The sequence below is a fragment of the Megalobrama amblycephala genome, linkage group LG14 (assembly GCF_018812025.1).
Source record: "Megalobrama amblycephala isolate DHTTF-2021 linkage group LG14, ASM1881202v1, whole genome shotgun sequence".
NCBI lineage: Eukaryota > Metazoa > Chordata > Actinopteri > Cypriniformes > Xenocyprididae > Megalobrama > Megalobrama amblycephala.
This window is the reverse complement of record NC_063057.1, coordinates 22045389-22054344: the sequence shown is the minus strand read 5'-3', so window position 1 is coordinate 22054344 and position 8956 is coordinate 22045389. Positions and strand designations below refer to the sequence as shown.

At 37.0% G+C, this 8956-nt stretch overlaps 1 long non-coding RNA gene across 1 annotated transcript; it reads left to right on the top strand.

Moving 5' to 3' along the window:
• Positions 1-473: 473 nt before the first annotated feature.
• On the top strand, positions 474-2226 carry LOC125246059. Its single transcript, XR_007179704.1, has 3 exons — positions 474-703; positions 780-865; positions 1015-2226. It is a non-coding gene; the product is annotated as an uncharacterized LOC125246059 (long non-coding RNA).
• The last annotated feature ends 6730 nt before the right edge of the window (positions 2227-8956 follow it).

Here is an 8956-nt window from a genome sequence, read left to right as displayed (position 1 = left end):
CTGGGACAACGAATGATGACTGGGATGCTGTTGTCAAAATGGTATGTTTGACACGGTCTTCTGGGAAATGTGTGGAATTTGGGTCCCACTTTATATTAAGTGGCCTTAACTACTATGTACTTACATCAAAAAATAAGTACAATGTACTTATTGGGTTCATATTGAATTGCAAAACACTTTTGCTGCTATTGAGGTGGATAAGGGTAAGGTTAGGGAAAGCTTTGGTGGTTTGGGCAGGTTTAAGAGTAGGGGTAAGGTGTAAGGGATGGGTCAACAGTGTAATTATAAATGTAATTACAAAAATTAATTACAGATGTAATTACATGCAGGTGTTGTTAAAATATAAGTACAACGTAAAAACATGTATGTACACAATAAGTGCATTGTATCAAATTATTAATTTAAATGTAAGTACATAGTAGTTAAGGCCACTTAATATAAAGTGGGTCCGGAATTTGTCACCTGCAGTTGGATAACATGCATCAAATAAGTATGTATGCTAACTAGCGGTTTAAACGGTGTGCTTTATTCAGGCCTATGCCTCAGCCACTTCAGATTGGCAGGTGATGTTATTTGCTGATATGCCTCCGGTCTTCTTCCTCTTAGAACCAACCTGGTAGACAAAAACTGTGGACCCAAAGAGACTGACAACACCAGGGCTTTCTTATCTTTTCCAATCAACAGCTGTGGATCCACAGTCAAGGTACTGCTGCTTACTAATGTTTAAAATTATTTTTTTCTGACAATGAGCACCCAAATGTCATGCTTGGTTTCTCCAGCTTGGCAAGGAATATGTGACGTATGAAAATTAGATTTTCTTCAGCAAGAAGTTACGTGATCCAGCTGATTTCTGTGATTTTGACAGGTAGGCTATATTTTAAACTCAACTATTTTGGCTATTACCCCTCCCTCAGCTTCTTACAACTATAAACCTATAATTAATCTACTGTTGGTGTATACTAAACATCTTGTACATATTAATGAGAGAATAATGAAATGCTTCACGCTTTCCAGAGTTTCCCACCAGAGGAAGTGGCATCCCTTGGTCACATGCTTTTTCTACAAATGCTTTGGAGGTGTTTTTTTTTTTTTGTTTTTGTTTTTTACAACCTAGGGAACCGTTGACCAGAATGTGGGGACAGACACTAAATTTATTTATTAAATTACAAATAATACAGAAAATATATTCTATGCAACTGTTTATATAACTTAAGAGTGTGAACAAAAAAATACTTAAATTAGACTTAATTGTTTCATGATAATTCAAGTTGAATGAATCAGGAGGCGGAGTCATTCAATAATGGGTCCAGTGGGAGTCATTTAGTTAATATTTCCCCATTACATTGTATTCCTAAGTATACATGAAGCATTGTTTTTAGTGATAGTGTAATAACTGTGTTATTCAAAATTTATTAAAACGTTTATTTAAATGGGTTTATCTGGGAGACTCGATGTACCCCCAATTCTAGAATGACTATATATCTATATACTCGTTTTTTTTTAACCTGTTTATGAAAGGAAAATTGATTGGCCAAAGATACACTGACCCCGAATGCAGAGTTATCTCTTCCTGTAATTCGGCTACGTTTCAACTACCATATTCCGCTGTCGCCACGATCAGAGACGTGGGTGGGTCTTCGCATACCGCCAAAAAATAGCAAAGAGAGAGTGGACTACCGCCATTTCATGTCTTGTCAGCCATCTGAACCAAATAATGGGAGATAGAACCACGAACCTGTGAGTTTTGAGCTTTGTAGTTTACTAATGAGTATTGAATAAGCCTAATAGGAAACGTGTAACGTTAGGCCTATTATGGTCATAGTGTCGGTGTTTTTTTTGTTTTGTTTTTTAGGCTTATTGAGCTGACAATTTCACTTGCACTGGAAATGTGAAGTAATAAAAATAGGATACGGTCCGAAATGTAAAATGTAGGCTTATTTGCAGTCTTGATAAATCTATATACTACCTTAAGTTGTGGTAGGCATATTGATTTAATTTCACAAGATTTGGCTTTATTTTTTTACTGAATCAGCGATCAGTAAAGCTTCCATGAACTTCGGTAACGTTAGTTTTTTAATTTGTCTGCATTGTTACTAGAGCAAATGCTAGATCTAGCTGAAGTGTATGCTAACCAATCTACGACCGATTTCGTCTCAAAGAAATGGAGCATTGTTTGCGACTTGTAGAGTTTTTAAAAAGCTGCATAAACGACATCTCTCTGCGCCAGTTGTCGCGAACTCTAGAAACCCTTTTTTTTTTTTTTTTTTAATTAGACTTAAAAAAAATACAGTTCTGTCAATACAGCAACCCCCACTCCTGGGGTACCCATTCTGGAATTGGAATAATATACCTAAAATTTCATGTTTATTTAATCTTTTTTTTTTTTTAATAACTATCTTAGGAGCACAGATGATATTCAACAGTTGCTGCAGCATATGCAGGAGAACAACCTCTCTGCTAGCTGACCGGTTGGCAAACACCACCTCTGCACTACCTCCTTCATCCCTGCCAACCTCCTCTGTGCCATTGCTCCCATACCACTCATCGTCCTCTGGCCCGCCCTCTGCATCCAGGCCATCCTCGTCTCTGCCATTGCTTCCATACCATTCACAATCATTTTCCACTGCACAACCTTCAACATCCCAGTCAACCTCTGTGCCATCGCTTCCATACCACTCGTTGTCCTCTGCCCCAGCGCCTGCATCCTGGCCATCCTCCTCTGCTTGTCTTTCGCTAAACACCCACAGGGATGATGAGATTTAAGCCAATCTTGCTCGCCTTTTAAGACCAAACAATTTGCCTTTTGGAGGATGGAGAGGCATATCCCGGAAGACAAAAAGGGAGGTACCCTGGACACATGTATTTGTGTGCCTTCCAGAGCCTGATGCTGTTGCTGTGCCAAATCCTGAGGAGGCTCGTTTTTTGGAACGGTGTGGTATAGGAAAGAAGATGATAACCTTTCTGAACAACATGGGTGATCATGCCTATCTCACAGAACATTTATACAAAACTTACCCACCACTCAGTGAAGCCGGTGGTTACACACTTGCAAAGAGTGACAGAACCAAGAGGCTCAATAAGGTCCCTATTCCGGCATCAGGATACAGTCTAGAGTATCTACGACGATGTGTGGACATCAAGAGGGCACCTCTGTATATAATCCCATTACAGCGGTCACTTAGTCTTTGTCCGCCTGTGGAGGAGGTAAGCCAATGCTTCATATATTTTTTTTACATATTAATTACAATGATATATTCAATGTCATATCTTGAATCACAGAAATCGCCTGTGATGGAGAGATGTTTGAGGTGTGAGAAGGACTTTCCCCTCTGTGACCTGGAAAGCCATGTCAGAATATGGTAATGTCCACTATGGCATATTTCACATTTGTCACTAGCTACCTGTAAACTGTCCTATTAACAAAATGGGTTCATTCTGCAAACTGAAATGTGCAGCTTCTGCTGCAGTTCTCAGAGGATGTCATTGTCCAGTCGTCAAACCTGTGGAAATGTAGGCTAGTTGATATTGAAGTTCAACAGCCAGTGCCATTAACTGATAATTAACCATTAATAAATGAGATGCAAAACCAAGAAAATGGAATTGCTTTGGTAGCTCATGCTTACAGAAGCAAACATATTTTGTTGTGAAAATGATGCTCCAATGTTGCCTGGCTGTACAATATTTGGTGCTTGGCTGGTTAAGGATAAGTGCTACCAGAAGGGTGTGTCGATTAGAACACAGGAATGAGACCAGGAATTACTTCTCAATTGATTTATTGCCATTTGCTTGCTTTCTTCATTGTCCCATTACCTTAATGTGGCTTTACAATTGCTGCATATTGCTGGTGTCTACAATCAAAACAAAGTTAACTTTACTGATACAAATCATAATTATACACTCTCATAACCATAAAGAAAATCTTTAACCAAATTGAACAAATCAACGGTTACCAAATTAATAAATACAAAAGATTTAAATAAACTTGCGAAGTCCTAGACGCAGTTAGCACAAAGAGGCACACTAGTGAGGTTGATTGGTAATTATCCTCAGGTCAATCAATAACTGAATAATCCTAATCCTTAGGCATGGCAGCTCTTCCTGACATGCTTCTGAGGCATAGTTGGACCATGGTTGCCATTCTTGTTGTCTGGAAAAGTTTAAGAATCGGTCTGAGCTACTAAGATAAGACAATATTAAGTTTTTTATTTTATTTTATTTATTTATTTATTTATTTATTTATTTATTTATTTTTATAACTGTCTACGGTTTTATCCAGGAAGATCATTTGTTTTGGTGCTGTCATCAACCAAGACCTTTCTAGCCTTGGACCATATATATATATATATATATATTGCATAATTACAGTGTATTGTAATTATTTGCAAACTAACATTGGTTAAGTTAATGAAATCCAATGTCATCGCTAACCAACTGTAATAATAAATCCTTCTGTCACAGCAGTCTTGTTGCACAAACTGGGTTTAATTGCTTGCTATGTTTTTTCAGCAACAAAAGTGATGAGTGTGAGGAGAATATACCACATCAGTCGGAGTACGTTACGTTTTCATAAACTATATGATTTCATGCACTCATGGATAGAGGATAGTTCATTCTTTAAGCTAACTGGCTATTTGTGTTTCAGGGGTGATCATGATGATGATGATGCAGAGCTTTCTTTAGCCATCTATCAGTCACTGCAGGTAGGTCTTAATGTAAACACAGTCTGGAAGGCTTATTAAAGGAATGTTAATGGCAAATGCAACATTTTAAGTAGAGGTCTAAAATGAAATTCTCTGTTGCATGGCTACTTTAGGAAGTGAGATCAGAATTCTAAACCCATTTTGCCATCAAACCGTAACGACAAACTTGCCTTTAGCATAGTATTGGTCTGTGTAGTATATTTACTCTGCCTTGGAGAGATTCACGCCGCCTAGTCACTGGCAGATAAAATTTTTGTAGCAGACCTCTCTAGTCACTACACTTTGCACTAACCTTCATCCTGGATTAAACCTCTGCCCATTGTGCATTATATTATATTTGCATTATGCACCAAAACATTCAGCCTCCTTTCTCTTATATTCAACAGGTATTTTGTAGATTTGTTTGTATGGATGCACCTATCACGAAGGAAAATTCACATATAGGATACTACTATAGCAAAGTCCTTTCTGTTTATGATGTTATAGCAATGGCTTACTCGGATGTTATTCATTACAGACTGATTGCTTAAGGTCATGTTTTTTGGATGGTGAGAAAATTTACATAATCTAAAAAAGAATTGTCTTGTCAGCCTACTCTGCCTATGGAAGCACCATCTGAAGGGTCTCCAGTTTTGTTGAAGAGTAAGTAAACCCAAATCTGTCTGTCTAACATTTCTTTAAATCATGGTAGTTGCTCTCTGATTGCAAGCTACTTTCCTTGGCAGATCCGTGACTTTACCCAGTAATGATACATTGGATGAGGCTCTCACCATCGAGTAAGTACCAATTAACACCACAAATTTCAGGGTTATTCCATGTGTAATCTGACATAATTCGGTGAAGTGATAGCAGCAACATCTCAGGTCTTTGCTGGGTCTCAAAAGTAAGTGCTCACCCACTGCAGGCCTTCAATTTTCACTGATTCATTGCATCAAAAATGTTGTGACATTCAATGCAATTCAGTTCAAGTGATTTAGGCATAGGTGACGTGTCACTTTAATTGTCTACTAACTGAATACATAAGTTTGTAAAATGTAACCATTTCCTGACAGGCCAGATTTGGTGTCTGTACTACAGAGGCTGGAGAACCAGCTGGACGCTGGACCTGCACCCGTGTCAAATTTAATCAATGTAATGAGAGACACAGTTTTACCAAGTGCCTTAAGAGCATTCAGTCGCCGGAGTTTTTCAACTGAAAAGAAGCTGAATGTAGTATTCATTGACGCTGAAAACACCGGAGAAGGAGCAGTGGATGATGGAGGGCCCACAAGGGAGTTTTTCCGACTGCTTAATGTGGAGCTGAAAAACAGCCAATACTTTTGTGGTCCAGACGAATCAAAGAATTTGACTTTGGTGTCTCGTGGTAAAAAACAATGTTCACTGGCAAAAATCTGAAAGATTTGTTTTGATACGGGTTTTGTGAATTTGTTTGTCTTTCAGCTGTGCTGGCAGGCGAGTACAGAATTATTGGGAAGATGTTGGCTGTGTCAGTCATTCATGCCGGCATTACACCATCATTTTTTTCAGAAAGACTGTATAGTCTCATTTCTCACTGTCCCAGTCTTCCTGTTGACATTGATGAAATCGATGACTGGGAACTGCGGCAGATGCTTCAAAAGGTAAGAAATAGAAAGTTAATCAAAGTTTGACATTGCCTTGAAAAAGCCAGACCAGGAAATGTGACGTAGTTTAAGTTAGAAATGTATAAGTTTGAAACTTTTAAAAAAAGGTTTTAAGGTGTGTATGACTGGTCGTCATTTTTATGGAAACCCTTTAGAAAGGATGTTGTCAGAACAAACTGACAATGTTTGGGGAAGCTACTCTGAAACTGTAGTTTGATAAGCTACTTGTAAACTTAAAGTAGATAGTCAAGTAAACTTTTTGAAAAAGCTACACCGTTTTAAAAGCAACTGAGCTACTGTCAAGCTACTGAAAAATGTAGTTGGTATTGTCAATACTTGTGGTGTCTAATCAGAGTTTAGTGAAAGTAGCATTAAAAGCTCTAGGAGTAGATGCGTTTAGTTTTAGCCAAAAATAATAAGCTAATGTTTAAATACATTTTTTATGAAAGTAGGTTGTTATAAGCCGCTCTGCTCTGAAATGATGGAAGAAACACCACCTGCACGTGTAAATAGTGAAAGCGTTGTTAATTATATTTCAAAAATGCAAAAACATTGGAGTAGAAAAATTTAAGTAAACTTAGAAATTAATGCCAAACCAGTCTTATGATTAATGTATAGTGTATATTATGGATGTAACTGTACACACAATTCACGATTCAGTACCTACCTTTTTGTTTTTGAGGCACAGTTTGGTTCAATTACAGTGCAGTTAGGGAAAAAAAAAAAAAAAAAATTGTCTTTTATATTAACATTTGTAAACCTCAACAGTTTACTTGTTTTAAAACCAAATGAAGTAAAATGTCTGCTTGGTTTAAAAAACAAAACAAAAAAACAAACATGGTTCTAATAAATAAAATAATTCTCAAAAAATAGACAAAATATAACTGTATAAAAGTCTGTTTTCAATAACTAAATATGGTCGTAGATCTGCTGCTATAAAACACCAATTTAATTTATTATTGCTTTGGCATGATCTAAACTACCAGCAAGAGGCAGTTTAAATGACAAAGAAAGCAGTGTTTGCATTTGTCTGTCATATTTACGGGAAACCAAAGTGTTCCCAAACAGGAGACCTTAATGATATTTATTGAAGAAAAAATAGCAACTCAATTTAATAGTTTGAGCTCTGTTAATGGTAAACATTCATATTATAGTAACACGTATGAAAGGGCTCTATTTACAGACAGACATTTGTTCAGAAGGTAGAACAATGAATAGAAGTAAAAAGGAAAAATGAGCAATTACCTTTTTTATTTTTCTCCCCCCTGCTTTACTGAACCATGACTTCAATACCTAGGTACAGACCAAACTGTAATTTCTGTAGTTGTAGCTTTCTCAAACCAACCTAATGATTTATTGAACCAAGATGGTGGCCAGCCTAATTGCAGTTCTGTTTTATAAAATTTTTTTGCTGATGCTTCTTGTAATGCAAAGATGAACACTACAGTGCAACACTTGGCAATAAAAGTGTTTTTATTTGTTCCCAAATGCACGTTATTAGAAGTTCAAAAAATCATCACATGCAGAGATTGAGTTTGTGTGGAGCAGCACTTATTGTGAAAGGAGCCGGCCGCTCTGCTCACGTGTGTAAATAGTGAAAGCGTTATGTTTTCTCTGAAAAAGACTTAAGTGTATTTACTTAAGCAGTAAAAAACAACACAATGCAAGCACTGTAAAAGGCTTAATGCTAGGGGTTAGACTGATCATTGTTGATCTGTGATTCATACAGATCATGCCGCACAGTTCAGAACGCATGTGAATTGCGGATTAGTAAGATGGTTGGTGTTTACAGAACTCAGAATATTGCAGTGTTAGCAAATGAAGGGAAAACAGCAGTGACTGAAGTAGAAAAAGCTGAAAAAGCTGTTAGCCTTCACCTTTCAAAAAGCACAGATTATCTAGAGAGAAATTAGAAGAGAAGGAGGGAAGCAATTTTATAACAACATCAAGATATTTATATTTAAAAACAACAACTAATAGTCAATCAGCTTTAGATGCCAGCTTTAAAATGTGGGAACTAGAAAGAGTATTAATGAGGGTTAGAAGAACTGCTCCAGGAAAAGATAGAGTTTGCTATACTATGATTAAACATATGGATGAAATAATACTTAAAGCAATATTGGATCATTTTAATAAAATTGGGTGGAAGGACAACCAACCCTACCTTTATTCTGGAAACAAACCGTCGTAATCCCTATTCCCAAATCAGGGAAAGATTCTGCAATAGCAGGAAATTATAGGCCGATTGCTCTGACGTCTAACCTCTGTAAAGTGATGGAAAAACATAATTATTAAGCACCCCTATTATGTGTTAGAAAGCAGAGGAGTAATAGCTCCTAATCAGTTTGGTTTTCGTGGTAAATCCACTTTAGATGCATTAATAAGATTAGAAACTGATGTAAAGAAGGCATTAGCTATGAAAGAGGTGTTTGTGGCAGTATACTTCGACATTGAAAAGGCATGATGTGGAGAGAAGGATTGTTATTAAAGTTGCGAGAATTGGAATTGAAGGGAGATTTTTAAGTTTCAAGTCAAGGTGGGCAGTATATTATCTTCAGATGGTGAATGTAGAAAATGGACACCTCAGGGAAGTGCTATGAATCCTGTATTATTCAACATAATGATCAATGATGT